At 58.2% G+C, this 22,481-nt stretch overlaps 1 pseudogene; it reads left to right on the top strand.

Moving 5' to 3' along the window:
- Window positions 1-8,564: 8,564 nt before the first annotated feature.
- LOC142403173 (scavenger receptor cysteine-rich domain-containing protein SCART1-like) lies at window positions 8,565-18,873 on the top strand (annotated as a pseudogene).
- The last annotated feature ends 3,608 nt before the right edge of the window (window positions 18,874-22,481 follow it).

Below are 22,481 nucleotides of genomic sequence, written 5' to 3'. Positions count from 1 at the left end.
CAAGAACTTCTCTAGTTCCAACCTCTTCTCTGGAAGCCCACACAGAAAGAGAGTGACATGGTGAGAACTGATGCATATGGCCTTGGAAACTGGAACACTGAGCATGCGATTAACACATGAAGAGCAGGTGATTCTTCCAAGACTCATTTGTCAAGGAACAGAGAAAGTTGTGGGTACAAGGAGTCTCAGGCATCCCTTCTCCATCGCATGCAATTGAACTACAAGCCAACCACTTTATTCCATAACTATGGCAGCCTCAGCGAGCCTTCCTTCAGCTCTCCCTGCTAAGCAGCTGGCTGCACGGCAGTGATCTCCCCTTGAGCTGGGACGCCTCTCAGGGTTACTCCTCGAGGCCGACAGATCTTTTACCAACTGCAGATCTTTGATAAGTGACCAGTATCGCGCATAACCTTGTATTAGAGTGCACTAAGATTTTGTCTTGGTAACTTTCCTTTTTGCATTGGTAACTTTGGTTCTGTACTGGTAACTTTGAATCATTGTTATATCCTTTGTGCAGTAAGTAATGGAGTGAAGCTTGGCACTGAACTTTGTTAAGTTTCAAGAAAACCACTTTTGCTGATACCTTTGGCGGTGGTTCTTTCAGAGGTCTAAATCACCCATGCGTGACAAATTGCTGTAGTCGGCAGGATTCTAAATCAGGATCCATGAGAGGAGACCTTCCTGTAGCCATACAACATATCTAGAAGGCTTGTAAGAAGATGGAGAGAGACTTTTTACCAGGGCCTGTAGTGATAGGACAAGGGATAATGTTTTTTAAAAGAGAGTAAATTTAGTTTGGATATTGGAAGACATTTTTTATGGTGAGGGTGGTGAGACACTGGAACAGGTTGCCCAGAGAACTTGTGGATGCCCCGTCCCTGGAAGTGTTCAAGGTCGGGTTGGATGGGGCTTTGAGCAACCTGACCTAGTGAAAGACGTCCCTGCCCATGGCAGGGGGGTTGTCCTAGCTGATCTTTAAAGGCTCCTTTCCAACCAAAGCCAGTCTATGAGTCTATGAGTCTCTGATTCTGTTCTTATCAACTTCCCTTTTCTTAGCATCAGGCAGGTGAGTAGAGGTTCAGAGAGAGGAGAATAGTCCAGGGCTGAGAACACAGGTACAGGGCAGGGCACCCTGGTTGTGATCTGCCTCCCAGCCCTGCATCACCCCGGCTGTAGATGGCATGGACCTTGCATCAGCGCCATGGTGTTGTCATTCAGGTAGTGGCACGCAGTCACTGGACCCCTTTGGGAGGCCCTGGGTGTCTGCCCCACACCAGCTCTAACAGGGCACGGCTTTCCTGCACGGTCGGTGCTGTGTTTGCCTACTGAGTGGAGTTGCGTTGGGCACCCAGGCACCTGGCATGGCACTAGAGGCTTTTTTTTTTCTTTTTTAAATGGCATTAAAATGAGAGCTCTGAAAGAAAAGTCTTCAGTGCAGGGATGTGGATGTGTCTTAGCTTTATAGTGAGTGGAGCTTTAGTGAGTCCATTGGAGAGAGAGAGACCTGGGTCTCCTTCTGGGGCCCTCCTCGCTTTGATGAGCTCAGGGAGATATTGTACAAGGCACATTCAGGTTCCCAAAATGTCTGGGGTCATTGTGGGTGGCCAAGGAGATCCCCATTCCCCCTCTGGCCCTCAGGTGATGCTCAGGAAGGAGGTGGGTATTCTCAGAGATTTTCCATCAGGGCTTGCAAGCCCTTGCCCAGGTCTTGGACCACCTCTGGCACCTCCCTCATCCCAAAGGATCTGTATGTGAGCACCTGAGTCCCTGCTCAATAAAGGTAAGGGGCTCAGAGCAGGGGCTCACGCGCTGCCAACTCTTTTGTGCACACCTGAACTGAGCCAGGAGAATTCCCAGCTCCTCTGGGTCTGTGAAGGCAGAGGGGAGCTGAATCCTGCTTCAGCCCGAGGGCTTCCTGGTCAGGATGAGATGCCTGCATTGCCTCAGCTGAATCCCTGCCCTGCGCAAGGGAAGCCAACCCCCTCCCTGTCCCTGTCTGTGTGTTCTTTTCGCTATGGGACAAGAATATCGGTGTGCAGAGGGGAACACTGACACCTGTCATAGAGAACCACACTCTGCTAGGACAAACCACGCTGCTGGAATCAGTCGCTCTCCACTGTTGGTGATTACTTCAGGCGATGTTGCAGCACGTTCCCCAGGGCTGACCGCAGCTGCTCGCAGCCGCTCGCTCACTCCTCCCTGGTGGGATGGGGGAGAGAATCAGAAGGGTAAAAGTGAGAAAACTCATGGGTTGAGATAAAGACAGTTTAATAGGTACAGCAAAAGCCGCGCACGAAAGCAAAGCAAAACAAGGAATTTGTTCACTACTTCCCAATGGCAGGCGGATGTTCAGCCATCTCCAGAAAAGCAGGGCTCCATCACACGTAACGGTTAATTGGGAAGACAAATGCCCTAACTCCAAAAGTCCCCCCCTTTCTGCTTCTTCCCCCAGGTTTTACTGCTGAGCATGACGTCATATGGTATGGAATATCCCTTTGGTCAGCTGGGGTCAGCTGTCCCAGCTGTGCCCCCTCCAGGGTCTCACCACCCTCATCGTACAACATTTCTTCCTTACATCCAATCTAGATCTGCCCTCTTCCAGTTTGAACCCCTTGAACCCCTCGTCCTGTGTGGGATAATTGCTGGAGGTGACTTAGAAATTAAACTTATATTCACACTTTTAGGTAAGGCACAGCATTGAAGAAGATTCCCGGGTGGAATGCAGCTGACATGCAAGGCCATTCCATGGAAGGTCCCTAGGCCTGTAACCTTAGACGTTGGTGACGCCAGGGGAGCTTGGTGTGCTGACTCTAAGAAGGTACTGTTCGGAGGGTGGAGCGGTGTGGAGACGCCGCGGCCAGGCTCTGCAATGAAATGGGAACTCAAAGGTATTGTGTGTGACCAGTAAGCTGCACATTTGCTGTCCTGGGCCAACAGTCTGTCATGTTTCTGACAAAATGCTGTCCTTAGATGAACTTTGCTCATTATAACATCGTTATAATACCAAAACACACCTTCATCCCAAAAGCTACCCGCCTCCAAGGTGCGACCACCCCTCACTGAGCTTGCGCTTTGAATTTCTCTTAGCCTATACCTTTAAAAGCAAAGCGAGAAAACTTTACACCAATCCTAAACAAAGATGTATGACTAGAGTCACTCAAGCTCCACCCGAAAGGTGAAAGAGAGTATAAAATGGCTGAAGAGAAAGAGAATGTTAGGGAAGACACCATTGCGTACCACTCTGACCTCTGGGATCAGTCGACGGGCTGAGCCTCTCTTCCCCCCCATCGGGACGCCTTTGGGTAAGATTCGAACACTTGGTTATACCAAGTGCCTCTCTGTGAAACTTAGAAATCTCTCTAGAGTTGCTTTATCATCTTTAACGCCTTGATAGCCGGCAGTGTCACTCATACTCTTGGTATTTGTACATGCTTTGCAGACAGTGAATTTATCAGTGGTAATCCAAAGAACCTGTGTGTCTGTTGCTCTAATAAACTGCACTCTTCATTAATCTAGCCGTGGTAGTTATTGAACGTGACCAGACTCTTTAAGTGTGGCCGTGATCGTTCATGCAACACGACTAGACTGGGGGTGCAGCGCATTTAAATTAACGCTGTTGCCTTTACGCTGATGAATGGCTGCATATAGAGTCCTTAGAAAATAACCGTTGACCAAGTCTGAGACTAGGACTGTACTTAGCCGCACCTAGACTCCTCTCTGAGAAGGAGTTTAGAAAGCAAGGGGGTCCCGTCTGAACCTCGTGACTCAACGGGAGGGTTCCCCCCCCTCCCTCAGCCACTCCTCGGACTCCTACGTGCTAGTAACTCTTAACGCAACATACTGTCAGTACAAGCCTTGGTAAAAGTCTCTCTCCGTCTTTCTTATAAGCCCCCTTTATAGATTGAAAGGCCACAAGAGGGTCTCCCAAAAGCCTTCTCTTCTCCAGGCTGAACAACCCCAACTCTCTCAGCCTTTCTTCACAGGAGAGGTTTTCCAGCTCTCGCATCATTTTTGTGGCCTTCCTCTTCACCTGCTCTAACAGCTCCACGTCTTTCTTGTGGTGGGGACCCCAGAACTGGACACAGTACTCCAGGTGGGGTCTCACAAGACCACAGTAGAGGGGGAGAGTCACCTCCCTCGACCTGCTGGCCACGCTTCTTTTGATGCAGCCCAGGATACGCTTGGCTTTCTGGGCTGCAAGCACACACTGACGCCTCATGTCCAATTTCTCACCTACCAGTACCCCCAAGTCCTCCTCTGCAGGGCTGCTCTCAATCCCTTCATCCCACAGTCTGTAATGATTTTGGGGATTGCCCCACCCCAGTGCAGGACCTTGCACTTGGCCTTGTTGACCTCACTGAGGTTCACATGGGCCTACTCCTGCAGCCTGTCAAGGTCCCTCTGGAGGGCATCACTTCTCTCTAGAGTATCAGCTGTACCGCTCAGCTTGGTGTCATCTGCAGACTTGCTGAGGGTGCACTCAATGCCGCTGTCTATGTCACCGGTGAAGATATTAAACAGTACTGCTCCCAGCAGGGGCCCTTGAGGGACACCACTCGTTACTGGTTTTCACTGGGACACTGAGTTCATTGACTGTAACTCTTTGGATGCGGCCATCCTGACAGTTCCTTGTCCATGGAATAGTCCACCTGTCAATCCCATAGCTCTCCAGTTTAGAGGCAAGAATGCTTGGGGCACCGTCTGAAAGGCCTTACAGAAGTTTAGGTAGATGACACTTGGAGCTCTTCCCTTCTCCACTGATGCAGTTACTCCACCACAGAAGGCCACAATTTGCCCTTGGTGAAGCCATGCTTGCTTTCTCTGATCACCTCCCTGTCTTCCATTTCTTTTAACATGTCTTCCATTTGTTTCAACACGGCTTCCAGGACATTCTGTTCCATTATCTTACTGGGCACGGAGGTGAGGTTGGCTGTTGAGTAGTTCCCAGAGTCCTCCTTTTTAGCCTTTTTAAAAATGGGTGTGATGTTTCCCTCTTTTCCAAACACTGGGGACATTGCCTGACTGCCATGAAGTTGCAAATATGATGTTTTGAGGCTTATGGCTTGGTTGGTTGGTTGTGAGAAGCGTGGGCAGGCTTGAGGGTGGGAAAGTTCTTAGGTCAGGCACAGACCTGGAAGCTCTGGCAGCACATTGACCCCTTCTCTGACCACGGCTCAAGAGGAGCATTTTCACCTCCCCACGAGTCTTCCTGCTGCGCGTTGGGATCCCTGCCCGGGAACACGCCAGGAGCACAGGCACCACTGCTGCGGGAGACGCGACGCACAGGTGCCCCGCCCAAGAGCTTCTGGTGGAAGTCCCGCCCCCTCCCAGCAGCCGCAGGGGCCCCGGAAGCCACTCTCCTCTACTGGCTGTGTGCTCTGTTGTGATTGGCTGGCAGGACCGTTCCGGTTACCCGGAAGTGCATCACACCCAGAAGGCCCTTCGCCTATATACTCAAGGGCTGCCATTTTGGTTGGGCCACCATTTTATGACAGGGTGCCACCATTCCATGGCAGTGACCTGCCATTTTGTTACATTTCACACTGCTCTGTGATTGGCTAATGGCCATTTCTCAACACCGTCACACTCGCGGGTTCTCAGGCAGCCCCTCTGACTGGCCGGCAGGGCTGGCCACCTGTCCCAGTGTTCCCAGGGTCACGTCACAAAGCAGGTCCCCTGTCACGACATACAGGGAGGCTGCTACATCTGACAGCCTCACTCCCCATGTGTTTTAATCCTGCATTGTGATTGGCTGACAGCCATTTCGTGACACCATCATTCTCAGACAGCCTTGTGATTGGCTGCCCAACTCCTTTCGTTCAGGAAGTGCTTACATATAAAAATAGATAAATTTATAGAATATCTATAGATATATTTATAAATAGGTGTACAAATATGTATGAATAATACAGTATTTCTCTATATATACCCCTATAGCTGTATTTATGTCTAGATTTATATATGTGTGTAAACATTTATAAAGCTATAGAAAGTAAGTATATACAGCCATAAAAACATAGGTATGAAATGGAAAAACCCTTTTTCAATAAGAGCAAATGCAGTGAGCAATTACAGTTTACATGTGAATAGAAACAAAAGGAAATGCCAGGTCGGGGTCCCCCACTTTGCCAGGCTGCAGAACAAGCCCTGGCAGGGCTGGGGTGGGGGGGCCTCAAGAGGGCGGAGGGGTGCCGAAAAGGTGCTGGGGCAGGGACAAGCTGGAACATGCCCATGGGCGGTGGCCCCCTCCTAGGAGGCCTCCAAGGGACCCCATAACAAATGCGGGCACGTGCAAAGAAGAGCCCAGTCCTGTGAGCTGGACTGGGAGGCCCCCACATCCCAGCCCAGCCCAGCAGGGCGGCCATGCAGGGTTACTGGGACAGACTCTGGGCTTTGCATGGGGCAGCAAGGCACAGGCCATGTGGGCTGTGAAAATGGAAAAGCAGGACAAAATGCCAACCTCAGAAGAGCATGTTCAGGGGAACAAAGAGGAAAAGGCCTGAAGAGGATCCTCACGAGAACCACATGAATGAGGAAAACCAGCCAATGGGCCTGTGAAGGGCAAACTGCATTTTGAGGTGTCACACTAAGAAGGGGGGTGGTGGGGAACATTCCCCATGGTTTGGGGGAATTTCACAGCTACGTGCAAGACCATTGTGGGGTGCAGGCTGGTGCTACATGTTTTTCCTTGTCCTTAGGTTGATGAGCTGATCAAATGTTTCAAAAACTCCATCTGACTGAGTGAGGGGAGAAGTCAGGAGTGGGCTGGGACTTGCCCAGGTCCACTGGAGCCACACCAGCCAAACCCAGTACAGTGTCTGTCATGTCAAAGGATGGGAAAGGGAGCAGTGGTGGTTGATGCAAATTCATTGAATACTGCAGGACCCGAGCAGGGTGCAAACGGTCTGGAATAAGGGCTGGAGATTGTCCGGGGTCTGGCTGGGACGGAGTGAATTTTCTTGATAGCAGCCCTCATGGTGCTGTGCTTTGTGCTGGTGGCTAAACCAGTGTTGATAACACACTGCTGTTGTAGCTATTGCTGATCAGTGCTGGCACAGCGTCAAGGCCTTCTCTGTTTCTCATTCTGACCCCCCAGCGAGGGGGCTGGGGGTGGGCGAGAGGATTGGAGGGGACAAAGTCAGGACAGCTGACGCGAACGGACCAAAGAGATATTGCAGGTCATACGGTGCCTTGTTAAGTGCTAAAACTTGGAGGGGAGTTTCCACAAAGTAGCCGTTGCTGGAGACTGGCTGGGCATCGGTCTGCTGGTGTGAGTGATTGCCTCTCCATGCCTTCTTTCCTTTTTTTTTCCCCCTCCACTTATTAAACTGTCTTTATCTTGACCCATGTGGGTTTTTTCCTTGCTTCTGCCCTTCCAGTTGTCTCCTCCATCGTGCTGGGAGGGAAAGAGCGAGGGACTGGTTAGGTGTTTAGCTGTCAGCTGGAGCCATCCCAAAAGACGAGCACATAGCAAATAGGTTGGTATATGCTTGTGAGGTCACTGCTGCCTGAGCAACCGATAGGCCAAGAGTAGGCTCATGGTTTGTGTAGGAGGTTGTGAGGTCACTTGTTCCCTTGTATCTCATAGGTGAGCAGAGAGCAAAGAGGTGAATATGTGGTGGTCAGGTCCCTGGTGCCTGATAGCTGATATGCCAGCACCAGATACATGGCTTGTATAGGTGCTTGTGAGGTCATTGGAGCCCGAGTACCTCAACGGCAAGTACATGGCAAATAGGCAGATACGTACCTGTGAGTTCACTCTCGGCTGAATAGCTGACAGGCCAGGAGCCAACCCGTGGCTTGTGTCTGTGCTTATGAGGTCACTCATGCCTGAGGAGCTAGTAGGACAGGAACAGGCCTATGGATTGTGTAGGTGCCTGTGAGGTCACTGGTGTCTGAGTAGATGATAGGCCAGGAGCTGGCACATGGCTTGTGAATGTCTTGGTGATGTCAGTGATGCCCGAGTAACTGGTAGACCAGGAGAAACATGTCTTGTGTTGGATTTTTTGAGGTCACAGGTGCCTGCGAAGCTGGTAGGCCCGGAGTAAGCATCTGTCTTGTGTAGCTGTTGGCAAGGTCATTTGTGACTGATTAGCTGATAGGCCAGGACGAGGGCTGTGTAGGTGCTTGTGAAGTCACTGCTGCCCTAGTATCTGATAGGCGAGCAGCAGGCCCATGGGTGGTGGAGGTTGTTGTGGTGTCACTGGTGCCTGAGTAGATGATAGGTTAGGAGCAGACCAATAGCTTGTGTAGGTGTTTGTGAGGTCATTGGTGTCTGAATACCTGATAGGCCAGGAGCAGGCACTTGGCAGGTTTAGATGCTATGACATCACACCTGCGGCTGAGTGGCGGATAGGCCAGGACTATGCACATGGCTTGTGTACGAGCTTGTGATTTCCCTGGTGCCGGAGTAGCTTTTAGGCAAGAGCAGGCCTATGGCTTGTGTGGGTGCTCCTGATGTCATCAACATAACGGTTATACCCCACCCAAATATGGCTTTTGGGAAGAACCATCGTCAGCAGAAGCCCGTACACAGCACACACAGGCGTGTGACAGTGTAACTCATGAGCACGCAGCAGCAGAAGCAGGAGGGTGTGAGGTCACTGTCAGTAAAACTCCTGAGCATACAGCGGTGGCAGTCGGAGGGATGTGAGGTCACGTCACCGATGGCACCCCGTGGCCACGGGGCTGAGTGTGGAGCGGTCGTGTGTAGCAGAGGGGCATCACGGGGGACGGGATCTGCCCGGCCCCGTGTCTGCGAGGCCGAAGGAGCAGCCCCTGGAGCCCTGGCTGGGGCAGTCGGGGTGGGGGTGGCTCGGGGGCACCGCAGGGATGTGCCTGGGCACGGTGCCAGGAGGAAACCACAGACTTCCTGCCCGGGCGCTGCGCGGGGAGCGCGGCGAGTGCTGCGAGGCCACGTGGGCTGTGGTTTGTGCACCTGCAGGCTCCAGCTCCCGATCCACCCGCGGGGAATAACGGCCCCTCGCTGACAGGCTGAGAGTCAGGGACACGGCTGAGCCTCTGGGCTGCACAGCTGCTGCCGGGACAGGGACACGTCCCAGCTCCGGCTCCTGCGAGGGACTCACCGTGGGGCTCTCCAGGGACGGGTGCGCGAGCCAGCACTCCTGGCATGGAGCTCTTCCCCTGGCCAAAGCCTTTTCCCAGCTGCTGCTCCCAGCACAGCGGGGTCTGTAGCAGGGGCAGGGGCTGTTTCCTTCCCGTCCTGACACAGATCCCGGTGCAGTCCCAGTTCCGTGGTTCCCACAGCTCGGGCTTGGCTGGACACTTGCCTCATGGGTTCCTGAATGAGCCCCGCATAGGAGGTGCTCAGTGCTCCCAGTCCCACAGCAGGGTGCAAGGGTGACAGACCCATTTCCCCTCCACACCCAGCTTGTCCCACGACGATCCCCCATCACAGCGATCATGACACCTGCAGCAGGACATATACGTCCCTCATATATGGTCATGAACGGCGCTGGAGAAGTTCATTGGAGGACTGGGCTGTGTCAGAGGGGAGACAGCTCCCGATAATGTCTAAAAAGGTGCTGCTGCTTCGATTGGCTCCTCCTGCAGCTGGGTCGGCATCTGCAGAGATATATTACCCTCCCATCATCATTGTCCCCATGAGTCCCCCGGAGCCGTGAGAGGGAGAGGACCGCAAGAGGGCCGTGCCAGCAGGGCAGGAGGCTCAGGATGGAGATGGAGGGAGTCCTGTCCCCTCGGGTGCTGTGGCTGCTCCTCTGGGTGCAGCAGTGCAGGGGTAAGTGCCTGTTCTCTTGTCCCACTGCCTGGGTCCAGCAGGCACCAGTGGGGTCAGCAGGATACCGCTGAGAATGGGGTTTCTTTGCAGGTGCCACTGAGACGAGGGGCAGAAGGTGCTCAAGTCAATGGACCCTGTGCCTTTCCCTGTGCCTCTGTGGGTGGGAGAGGGAGCTGTGGGCCTGGGGGCACGGGGCCGTACAGGGGTTGCTGGGCTGGTGAGGAGAGGGTGCCCTGTGCAGGGCCGGGCACAGTGTGGGGCAAGGATTCGTTGAGTTGGGAGGAGGTGCCGCAGGCTGTGGGGGTGGTGAAGGGCCCAGAGGTCTGCTGTTGGGCACCCCCAGCACTTTGCAGCCCATGGGAAGAGGAGGGACCCCCACACTGCCCCAGGGACAGCCCAGAAGGAGGAGGGTGGGATCCCACCCTGGTGCCTGTGACTCGGCCCAGGCAGGGGGGACCTCCAGACCTGCACTGTGGGGCTCAGCACTCTCCTGACCATTCCTGTGTTGATGTTTGAAGGGGCTGCGGAGGTGAGGCTGGCGAATGGCGGCTGGCGCTGTGCTGGAAGAGTAGAGGTGAAACACCAGGGCCAGTGGGGGACTGTGTGTGATGACTACTGGGACCTGCAGGATGCTACAGTGGTTTGTAAGCAGCTGGGCTGTGGGTCTGCTCTTGAAGCTCCTAAGTATGGACATTTTGGGCCAGGATCTGGCCCCATTTGGATGAATGAGGTTGGCTGTGGTGGCACCGAGTCTGCCCTGTCTGACTGCACACACAGCGGATGGGGTATCGACTACTGTTATCACAGTGAGGACGCTGGAGTGACGTGTTCAGGTAAGGGGCCAGCCTGTTCCCCACCTCTGAGGCCAGGATGGGGAAGGGACCTGGCTGTGCCCTCAGGGACAACGAGTGGACACCAGAGCAAGGCCCAGGGTGGTTGGTCACACTGCCAAGCTGGGACTGTCATTGCTGGTGTCCATGGTCCCTGAGGAAAGACCAGTGGAAACCCACCCCGGGTGCCCACCCCGTGCCTGGCCCCTGAGGTGGCTCAGCCCACCCTCGGTCATTGCCTGCACTGGGAGATGAATCCTCCTCCCTGCCCTTGGTGTCTGTTGGTTCCCATCTTTCGTCTCCCATTCAGCCAGGACCTGTCTGGCATTGCCAGGGGCCAGGTCCCCCCATGCCAGAAGCACCGAGAGCTGCTCATGAGGCCACCCACATCCCTGGGGAAGGGCGCAGAGTTGCCGGGGACTTTTGAGTTTTGCCTCCTGGCAGGCATGAGTCCCTCGGCCTAAGCAAAGGGGCTGCTCAAAGGGGAAAAGCGCTGGCCTCGGGCAGAGGAGCAGGGCGGCACAGGGCACCCCATTCCTCTCCCAGGGTCACCCCACAAGAGCCAGCCCACATGGACATGGCCCCATGCTGTCAGTGCTGACCCGCTGCCCAGCCTCTCCTGCCCACCCCAGCCCCTGGTTGCCCTGTGCCACAGGGGCTTTGCCAGCACTTGCACTGTCCTCGGCGCCTGTCCTTGCACGGGGAGCTCGTGTCAGCCCACGGCTGCTCCTCTGCCCGCTCTCCTGCCCTCTGCCTGCCCGTTGATGGGGATGTGCGTGCCTGGCAGTGCACTCTGGCCCTGGCTGAGGACCCTCTCCCCGGACAGGTGCCAGAGTGGGGGGCTGGTGCAGACACCGACTGCAGATACAGCTGTGCCATGCCTGTACCCTCTGGCATGGTCCATCTAACAGCAGTGTCCCAACAGCCTGAGACCACCCTGAGACCAGGCTGTGTTTCTGGCGGTTCCAGGGGTTCCTCAGCCTGGCCCTGAGCTCAGCAGGCAGAGCAGGCTGCAGCAACCAACAGTGCCTTGGCCAGTCTCCCTGTGCCCCGGGTGCTGCAGTGCCTGTGGCTGGTGCCAGGAAGCCCAGGGTCTGCAGGATGGCAGCAGTTTGTCTGAGCAGTGCCTGCGGCTGGGCGTTTGGGAGAGAAGCAAACCCACAAGTGCTGTGAGGATGCATGGGGAGCGGCAGGGGGTCCCTGGTGTGTTTGTGCCATCAGCAGCCACTGGGAGCTGCTGGGGTGCTTGTGGGGCTCTTTGCCTATGGCCTCCTTGGAGATTAGGTGGGATGTGGGCAGGTTACTGCCAGAGGGCTCTGGGAACTCACAGGGGTCTTTGGTTGCTCCAGGATTTGTCCAGCTGGTCGGAGGGGACAGCCCCTGCTCAGGACGCGTGGAGATCCGTGATGGGAACCAGTGGAAAACTGTCTGTGACTCAGGCTTTGGTCCCAAAGCTGCCGATGTGGTCTGCAGGGAGTTGCAGTGTGGCACAGCCCTGTCCGTCCCTGGGGCAGCTCACTTTGGAGAAGGGGCTGGTGCCTTCTGGAACAGAGAGCTGCAGTGTGTGGGGAATGAATCCTTACTCATCTCCTGCCCCAGGGGATCCCCCAGGGACCAGCCCTGCACCCACGCAAACGCCGCTGGTGTCACCTGCACACGTAAGGACTCAGGGTGGGGTGTTACTTATCCAGCGCTGTGCTGGGAGAAGGGGAGCAGGGCAGGGACTGTGCTGTGCTGGGCATGAGGACAGAAGGGCTGATTGTGGTTGTCTGCAGTCCTAAAATTGTGCAGAAGGAGGAGGATGGCAGGTTCTCCTCCATTTGGCCACTCCTCCACTTCCCGAGGGAGCAAAAGCACAAGTCTGGCCTGTCTCATCCTTCTCTGTCCGCAGAGTACACAGGGTTCAGGCTGGGGAACGGCAGCACGGCGTGTGAGGGAAGGGTGGAGGTTGAGGTGCTGGGGACCTGGGGCACCCTCTGTGCCTCCCGCTGGGATCTCTCGGACGCCCACGTTCTCTGTCGTCACCTCAACTGTGGGTTTGCGGAGTCCATTCCCAGAGGAGGGCGTTTTGGGAGACGACCCGGCCCTGTCTGGAGAGACTCGTTCCACTGCAACGGGACTGAAGCCCACCTGGGACAGTGTCCAGTGACCGCCCTGGGGGCCTCGCCGTGCTCCCAGGAGAGCAACGCTGCTGTCATTTGCTCAGGTGAGTCCCACAGAGCCCAATCCCACACCCACAGGGGTGTCTGGGTGCCCCAGCAGCAGCAGCAGCAGAGCAGGGGTGTGAGCTGCAGAGCAGGGCTGGGCTTTGCCCTCACTCCTGGTCAGCACAAGTCCCAAACTGTTCCTGTTTGATCGGGCAGGTCCCCCTTGCTCTGATCCCTGCCAGCGACACAGGCTCCCAGTCCCAGGTCCGCAGGGATGCAGAGGGCAGAGACGTGTGGGCTCTGCCCCATGGCTCAGCAGTGCCAATGCCAGCACTGAGGTTGGGCAAGGCTTGTCCTGGTGCTGCCTGTCCCCAGGCCACCGCCGGCTGCTGCTCCCTCCTGCGGGAGCTGCCCCAGCTGCCTCAGCAGGGACGTGTTGGGTGGCTCTGGCCCAGCAAGAGCAGAGAGGGTCTTGCCCAGGAAGGCTGAAGGACGGGGAAACCAGCCATGTGGAAAGCTGCTCCTGAAGCTTGCCACAGAGGGCTGGGGGTAGGTGGGTGAGCTTCAGGGCACCGTGAGGGTTCCAGAGCCTGCAGAGGTGCTGCAGGTTTCTGGGCTGTCTGGTGCTGCTGAGGGCTGGGGCATGGCTGCTCTCCCCAGGCCCAGACAGCTCCTCATCCCTGCGGCTGGTGGGTGGAGGGAGCCGGTGCGACGGGCGAGTGGAGATCTTGCAGCGCGGGACGTGGGGCAGAGTCCTGGATGACCAGTGGGACATGCAGGAGGCCAGCGTGGTGTGCCGGCAGCTGCAGTGCGGAGAGGCAGAGGCAGCCTACAACCCCCCGAAGCCTGAGAGAGGGACGGGTCCCGTGGGGCTGCGAGGGGTGCGGTGCGCAGGGCACGAGGCCAGGCTGAACCTCTGCAACACCTCCGTGCCCGAGAGCGCGCTGGCAGCAGGGATTGCAGAGGACGTGGGGGTCGTTTGCTGGGGTGAGTGGCACTGCACGGGCCCTCCCAGGCTCTGGGCTGGGTGGGCAGCCGGCCCCTGATGGCAGCTGGGCTTTCTTCCTGCTGCAGGGAGCCGGCAGGTCCGGCTGGTGAATGGGCCCGGGCGCTGCGCTGGCAGAGTGGAGATCTACTACCAGGGCAGCTGGGGGACCGTCTGTGACGATGGCTGGGACCTGCCCGACGCCACCGTCGTTTGCCACCAGCTGGGCTGCGGAGGGGCGGCGCAGGCGGTTGGCTCTGCTCACTTTGGGAAAGGCTCCGGTCGGATCTGGCTGCAGGGCGTGAACTGCTCCGGGGCCGAAGCTGCTCTCTGGGACTGCCCGGCAGGGTCCTGGGCGCAAGACAACTGTGGGCACAAGGAGGACGCAGGAGTCGTCTGCTCAGGTCTGTGCTGGGACCTGGTCCGGGAGCCCAGTGCCCGGGGAGGCCAGGACAAGGGGAGAGCTGGCAACGGCCGAGGCTGTTCATGGCCGCCTCTGAGCCCCTGCCCAAGCCCACCCTGGCTACGCCCACGCATGGGTCCCCTCAGTCCCACCCGGGGGGCCCTGGGGAGCTGAGCCATCCTGGAGGATTAGCGTGGAGGGCAGGGGTGTCTGTCAGTCAGGGATTTTTCTCTGCCCATGGCTGCAAGGGGGACTTGCTGGCCATGCCTTGCCTGGCTGAGGGCCTGGGGGTGCAGGGGCATCCCTGCTCCCACAGCCCCGGACCAGCCTGTTCCCATGCGGTGCCTTTCCTCCCAGAGTTCGTGGCCCTGAGGCTGGAGAACAGCAGCAACTGCTCCGGGCGCCTGCAGGTTTTCTATAACGGGACGTGGGGGAGCGTCTGCTCAAACTCAATGACTCCCAAAACGGTGTCGCTGGCATGCAAGGAGCTGGGCTGCGGGGACGGAGGGTACCTGGAACCATACCCGACCTATGGCAGGCTGCCTGGCCCCGCCTGGCTGGATCGCGTGCAGTGTGGGGAGAGAAACAGCTCCTTCTGGCAGTGTCCCTCCGCGCCCTGGGACCCATGGTCATGCGATGACCTGCGAGACGAGACCCACATCACCTGCAATGGTAACTCTCACCCCCCCAGCCACCAGCGTCACCCCAGCTCCTGCTCCCTGCTGGGCATTGTCAAACGCAGAGACACAGCCCGCAGGGGCTTTTCCTTTGCATGCCAGACCCTTGTGCTGCTGGGGGCACAAACAGGATTTCAGCTCTCAGAGCCCCACACATTCACCAGCAGTTGCCAGCTGGGCTCCCAGCAGCACCCGTGGGAGGCAGAGGTGTCTCCAGGCAAGGTCTCAGAAGAGCCCAGCCAGGGCTCTGAGGAGCGTCCCCTCCATGGACGCCCTCCTGCTGCTCTGTGAACCAGGGAGCCTTTGGGGCTGAGCAGTCAGGGTGCCCCACAGTGCCGTGCGTGTCCCTGAATGACCGGGGTTCAGCTGCTGCCGGGAGCGAGGCTGCATGGGGAGGCACAAGCAGAGCTCAGCCCCCCTCTCTGCTGCACCACCCCCTGCAGCAGCCCCTTCACCCCAGCATTTCCTTCTGCAGGGAGACGGCCAGAAACGCCCCCGGCGCTGGGGACCGTGTGCCCAAACTCCACGAGCTGCACAGGTCGCTGCTCCTCTGCAGGCCCCTCTCCCCTGGCAGGGCTCTGCCTGCAGTGCCAGTGCTCTGAGGGTCTCTGCCTTCTGCAGACAGCGAGAAGATTCGTGCCGTGGGAGGCGAGAATGGGTGCTCAGGCAGAGTGGAGATCTGGCACGGCGGCTCCTGGGGGACGGTGTGCGACGACTCCTGGGACATGCAGGATGCCGCGGTGGCATGCAGGCAGCTGGGCTGTGGCCCTGCAGTGTCTGCCCTGGACGAGGCTGCATTTGGGGAGGGGACGGGCCCCATCTGGCTGGAGCAGGTGGAATGCCGGGGGACAGAGCCATCTCTGCAGGACTGCTGGGCCCGGCCTGGGGACAGCGGTGCCTGCCAGCATAAGGAGGACGCTGCCGTACGCTGCTCGGGTGAGCGGCAGGGCTGGGACCCCTCACGGGGGTATTGGCGAGGAGCTGGGGCAGGCGTTTTCCCTGCTGGGTCCCATCATGGCTCCAGAGCTCCTGAGAGCATGGCTGTCCCTGCAGAGCATGGGAGCCTGGGGCCAAGTGGGCAGCAGCTTCTGTGGGGCTGGATGTCCTCCAGATTCTGCTCGTGGGGCCCTGCAGCTGCCAGGGGCATCTCTGGGGCTGCCCACGCCATCCTGTCCATGGCCCAGAGCAGGGCCCTGGGCTCTGTCCCAGCGACCCTGAGCAGCCCTGCAGGAGAGGCAATTTGGGTGGGATGTGTCAGGGATGTCTGCACACACACACACACGTGCACACACACACAGCGCGTGCCAGAGAGGAGGCTCCCTGGTACCTGCACACCCACCCTCTCAGCCCAGCTCTCCTTCTCTTCCTCCGCAGCTGCACCCGGGACAGCAGCACCAACTCCCCGAGCAGGTAACCTCTCCTTCCTGCCAGCGCTGGGTCTCCCGAGGCCGGGCTGTGACCCACGGCCGGAGGGAAGGGGCTCCTTGCTGGGGTGGGAAACTGTCAAGAGGAGGCACCGGGGTAGCAGTGGGGGAGGTTGGGGAGGGCTGTCGTTTAACCAGCAGAGTGGGCGCTTCCCCATCACTCCCCCCCGGGGTCCCCTACCCCTGGTGTAATGGGGGTGAGCACTGGGGTATCCCAGCCCCCCACCTCTCTCGGAACCGGTGCTGCCCTTTCTGTGCTCCTACCATGCAGATCCCACCCCGGGCCGTGCGAGCGGCAGCAGGAGAGTCTCATTGCCCGTTATCATCTGCATCATCCTGGGAGCCCTTCTCTGCCTGCTCCTGGCCCTCCTGGCTGGGCAAGTGCGAATCGCCAGGGCTGGGCGCAGAGGTGAGTCCTTCCCCCGCCATGCCGGGGGAATGTGTCTCCTGGCAAGGCCAGGGTTCTGTGGGTGTCAGTGAGCGGTACAGGCAGAGCTGAGGGGACAAGAGTGTGTGCTGCCTGCTGTCCCACGTACCGCCCCATTGACTGCCTGAGCATGGGCCAGGGCTAGGGGGAGTGCAGAGATGGGCAGATGTAGGGATGGGGTGAAGAGAGAAATGGCAGAGTGGGGCTGGGGGAGATGGGAGGAGTGGGCATACAGATGAGGATGTGCCACTGGTAGCGCTCTGGGCAGCCCTGGAGGGGGCTCTGGGGCAGGGAGATGCTGGGAGAAGCGTGGGGCAGCAGGGTCCGTCCCTGTGGTGTCGGGCCCCCAGGCTGTTCCTCCACCCATCCCTGACCTCCCCGCGGCAGGGCAGGGGCCGTGCTATGGATCCATGGGGCAGAGAGGGAGCAGCTCCAGGGGCAGAGGAAAGGTGGAACTGCTCCCAGCTCAGCACCAGGGGCCTGACCCAGGGTCCAGAGGGGCACAAGGGCTGTCTCTGAGGGGATGGTGCGAGGGTGTCACTGCCCCAGACCGTCTCCATGGGGACATTGCCCTCACTGAGGAAGTGGCAGCAGTGACCGGACAGCGCAGCGGGTCTGTGCTGTGGGGACAGCCCTGGGCTGGCCCAGGGGAACAGGGCTGGGGGAGCAGAGCGGGATCCCCTCCCCTCTCTGCCCATCCCTGGGCCAGCCCTGCCTCTGTCCGCAGGCTCCGAGAGAGCTTGGGAGCCTTTCCCTGACGCCGTGTATGAGGAGATCGCTTACGGCCCGGCATGGGAAAAGGAGGCGAGGTTCAGAGGCTCAGGTGGGTGAGGGTCCCTCATGGGGGGCCCATCTGCAGGGCTCTTTCCCCTGGCGCCCACCCAGGGCTGACCTCCTGCAGCCCCCTGGCCCATGGTTGCTGCAGCACTGGGGCTGTGGGGTCTGTGGGGAGAGCCGGCAGGTCCCGGGCCCAGGAGAGAAGCTTCCCCCCACCAGCTCTGCCCATCCCAGCCTGGGACAGCCCCTCTCTGCCTGCCCCTGCACCCCATGGGACGCCTGAGGGGTGAGGGAAGGTGCTGTCCCAGGGCATCTCTGGGAGCCCCTTTGAGATGGGGTTGTCCCAGGGGAGCAGGCTGAGTTCTGAGTGCTCCTCTCCCCTCAGCCCTGGCTCTGGAGCTCCCCTGTCACCAGCAGCACTGTCCACAAGCCGGGTCAGTGGGGCTCAACCCATAAAAGCTGCTGTGCCTCTCTCCAGGCTCCTATTCAGAGGGGTCCCTTACCAAGCTGCAGCCCTACCCTGGGGACAGCAAGGAGGAAGATGGTCCGGGGCCAGCACCAGGTAACAGGGGGCAAGAAGAGGTTGATCTCTCCTCCCTGCAGCCATGGGATGGACAGCAGTGTCACTGACTGTCACCCTCACAGTTGGGTAGGATGTGGCGGGGGGGGGTCTCCTGTGGTGCTGCCAACACCATTGTCTGAGCCCCATGTCCCTGTGCATCCTCCCATCCGCTACTCTGCAGGATGTCTCTTCTCACTGTCACCAGCTCCCCTCTCCTTTCAGACATCCCTGTCCTGCCCGGAGGTGACCCAGCGGATGGCTATGATGATGCCAGGGAGGTTTCTGACCCTGGGGAGGATCCTGCCCCTGGGCAGGGAGACTGGGAAAAGTCCAGGGTGCCAGAGGAGGGAGCAGGGCCCCGGGATGCATCCAGAGGTGAGAGGGAAAGATAGCACTGCTGGTTCCTGGGGTGCCACCCCTGCGGCCAGCGAGTTGCTGCCGTACTGAGAGCCCAGCCTCCTGGGATGGGGGAACCTGCCCCGGGAGTTTTCCTTGGGGAGACCGGGGTTGGGAGGGGGAGCTGAACATCTCAGGACTGGTGAGGAGAAGGGAGGAAGGTGATGTACAGACCAGGAGGGACACCCCATGGGGTGAACGTGCAACGGCCTGCCTTGCTGCTTGCAGGGGCAAACCTGCGCTCCCAGAGAAGTGCTGGGGTCGCTGGAGCTGAGGGAGATGCCCGGTCCCTGTCCCTGGAGAGCACAGGCTATGACGATGCTGAAGACGTGTCTCCGGTACATCCCCCTGAGGACACCAAGGCTGTGACACCAGAGCTCAGTGCACAACAGTCCCTGAGCCCTGGGCACGGAGAGCCCGTCCCTGCCGTGCAGCTGGGTGCAGCCAGCCAGGAGGAGAGGTCTGTGCAGCTGGGAGAGCCGTGAGCATCAGGAACCCATCTCCTTTTTCCAACGGGCAGCAGAAAGAGCTGGGATTTCCTCTATTTATATTGCCTGCTTTACACCTTCCTTCATGTGTGTTCCTATTAAAAGGCTTTGGGGTTTGAGCCAGAGCTGGTGCTTGCCTGCCCAGGTGTCGGGATGTCCCCTGAGGCTGACTGGGGGGAGCAGAGCACAAAGACATGGCAGTGGGGAAGGGGCACATCTCGGGGACTGCGGACTCAGGGTCAGGCTGTGGGGCTGCTGTGCTTTGCGCAGGAGCTGCTCCTGGGCAGAGCTGTGTCACTGCAGCGCTGCCCAGTTGCCAGGAGCTCCCTCTGTGCCAGGAGCCCAGCCCAGCTCAGCACAAGGACCAGCCCAAGGCGCCAATTTGCTTCCCCCTCTGGGCTCCCTTCAGGTGTCCCTGGGGCTCCAGGGGAACCTGCTGTGAAACAGGCTGAAGGAATCACTGAGGTTCCCTTTCTCATTGCGGGAGACAGACTTCTTCCCAGCAGTGCCATTTCTCCTCTCAGGAAAAAAACTGGGCAGGAACATTGCCTTTCCTTGTCCCATCGTTAGGCAGGACACCCAGAGAGTGCCAGGGAGGGATCTCCTTTACCCCTGCAGAGGGAAGGCATTCAGCTGAGTCAATGGAGGCACCTCCTCCTGTGTTTTTAGTCCTGGGCCCAGAAAGGGACTTGTGTCCCTCCCATGCACACCAGAATCTATGATCTAAATCCATGAAAGGAGGTGGGATTCCTCTTGCCTCAGTTCAGGTGTGCACAAAATGGCCACCTGCATGTGAGCTCCTTGTCTCAGCTCTGATGCTAATTCCTGGAGATGGAGGGCAGCAGTGAGCTGCTCAGACACCAACACCTGGTGCCATGTGAGGTCCTAGAGATGGCCCAAGACATGTGCAGGGACCTGCAAGCTCTACTGGAGCAACTCTGAGAGACCAGACAACATCTGGGGGCATCTTCTTGGAGGTTGTTGGGAAATGCCTTTGGCCACTTGAAATGACAGCAGATGCCAAAATTTAGGGCAACTGAACCTTTCGCTAGTAATTATGTTCAAGGCTTCATCACGTCTAACAGTAACTTGGAGAGACAAACGCCATACACACAAACACACACCGCACACACACCTTGCTCGTTCTCTCGAGCTATCCACTGTCAAAAGCTGCAGCTGCTGGGCTGTGGGGGTGGCTGGACAGGGCTGGGGGCTGCCGCGGGAGCCTGACCAAGACTCCCACCAGGCTCGGGGGACAATGTGGCAACCAGGACTCCCGGGTCATGGTGCTGGGGCTGCCCTGAGCCCCAAGGCTCCCATGGGAATGTCTCAGTCCCCTCGTGAGGGGGACCATGCAGGGCCAGCTTTCCCTGGGAGCTGGTACCTCGTGGCATTCTGGCTCTGGGATGAAAAGGGGTCCTGCGTCCCTGGGGCTGAGGTGTCCTTCAGCTCCCACAGGGCTCTCACGAGTCAGCTGGAAATGTCTCTGCTGTAAATCAGCCCTTTACCTTGGACTAGTCTCCTTTGGGAGAACCTCTGTTCCTTCCCACGGGATCCTCTTGTGCCACCAGGTTCATGCCCTGGGCTCTGGGGTGCCAATCCTTTTCTGGGGGTTAGATGGCCACAGTCCTATTCCTGATCCCTTCCCACATCCCCATTTCTGCTCCAGCCCTGCCCTGGGAGCAGAGTAAGGCTGGCTGGCTGAAAGTGGGGCACAGCCCAGCTCCACAGCCATGGCAGTGTTTGTCTGGGCTGTTTGTGGACACCTGCATCTGTCACCCCCTGGGCGAGGAGCTTGGCGAGGGGCTGTGAGCTGGCTGGCCCGCAGCCTGACACCTCTTTCCCTTGCTTTCCAGAGGTTGTGGCTATCTGGGATGCTGTGTCTGCGTACATCCTGGGACAGCTGAAGCTGGACAAGGTGGGCTGGCATCTCGGCCCTCCTTTGCCCTGGAGAGAGAGCCTGGACCCCGGGGAGCAATCCCTCCCTCAGCATCATGGCAGCACACCGAGATAACCCCGTGTGCCCAGAGCTGCTTCTTGGTCAACCAGGAGAGAAACCAAGTCCAGATGTAGTCTGAGAAAGCATTTGGTGCCTGATAGGGCTTCACCCTTCGCTATGGTCAGAGTGGAGAGCCCAATCAGAGAGCCTGGGCATTATGCTGGGTCCATGCCAAGGATAATCCCTGGGAACCAGTCCCATAGGTATTCCTTGTGCTGGAAATGCCTGGGATCTTCTCTAGCCACGGGATGTTAGCCAATATTTTGAGGAGGGGAAGAAAACAAATGCACAACACGGGCCTTTTCCAAGGCTTTCGCTTTCCCATCTCTAAAATACTCACTCATCAGCCTTTTTGTCTTTTTCCTGGGCAGGGTGTCGTGGTCACAGGACTCGGGACCTTCGCTATGGTCCAAGAGCGATTCCTCGGCGAAGAAGAGGCGTATGTGGTTCGAAGACCCGTCTTCCGGCTGGACATTGATGTGTTATGTGTGCAGGAGCTCGCGTTCCCCACAGTGGTTATCCCTGGTGAGAAGGCAGCGGCCACCCTCCGCTTTCCTCCTCCGTGTCTGGGGGTGGGGTGCGTGTTCGCTGCTCTTTGGAAAGGGCTGGGAGAAGTAGAAGTAGAAGGCAGAAGCTCCTCCTCTGAGCTGCTGCCTTCAGCCCCCCCGCCGGGCTGAAGGCAGCAGCTCAGAGGAGGAGAGTGAATGGAGGCAGGTCCGTGCTCATGGCGGCAGGCGAAGGCCCTCCCTGCCCACCTCGCCCCCCCAGGTGCCTCTGCACAACAGGTATGAGGCCCTGGAGGTGGAAGGCCAGTCAGTGGAGGATGGGGATGACAGCCTATCTACACCAGAGGTGTCGCCCAGGGCAGAAGAACGTACCTCTCGTCTTACCACCACCTCCACGAGGAAGAGAAGACGGGTTATAGTTGTGGGTGACTCCTTTCTGAAGGGAACCGAGGGTCCGATATGCCGGACTGACCCTCCTCTTAGGGAAGTCTGCTGCCTCCCCAGGGCCTGCGTGAAGGATGTCACGAGGGTACTCCCTACCCTGGTACGGCCCTCGGACTATTACCCTCTACTGCTCTTCCATGTGGGGGGCGATGAGGCTGCAACACGAAGTCCTAGGGCGATCAAAAGAGACTTCAGGGCCTTGGGACGGCTAGTAAGGAACTCTGGAGCACAGGTTATTTTCTCCTCTCTCCTTCCAGTGGTGGGCAGCAACACAAGAAAGAAGAGAGACACCCAATCTATTAACGCATGGCTCCGTGGCTGGTGTCATCACCACGGATTTGGTTTTTTTGACAACGGGATGGCCTACACAGCACCGGGTTTGCTGGCGTCTGATGGGATTCATCTTTCTCAAAGGGGAAAGAGAATCTTCGCTCAGGAACTTGTGGGGCTCATCGACAGAGCTTTAAAGCAGACTCAAAGGGGGAGTGGGGTAATATCAGGCTTGCCCGAGGGAAGCTGAGGGACGACGTGCCACGGATAGAGGGAGCGGGTGCCAGTGAAGGCACTCAGCCTGTGTCTCCGAGATGTGCGGGGTACGGTGGGGCACAGCCAAAGTCGAACGGAGTTGAGCTAGGGGATACTGAGGCAACGGGACC

Source organism: Mycteria americana, unplaced genomic scaffold (assembly GCF_035582795.1).
Source record: "Mycteria americana isolate JAX WOST 10 ecotype Jacksonville Zoo and Gardens unplaced genomic scaffold, USCA_MyAme_1.0 Scaffold_130, whole genome shotgun sequence".
In the NCBI taxonomy this organism is placed as follows: Eukaryota; Metazoa; Chordata; class Aves; order Ciconiiformes; family Ciconiidae; genus Mycteria; species Mycteria americana.
Note: the sequence above shows the minus strand (reverse complement) of the source record. Positions and strands in the feature narration are given on the sequence as shown.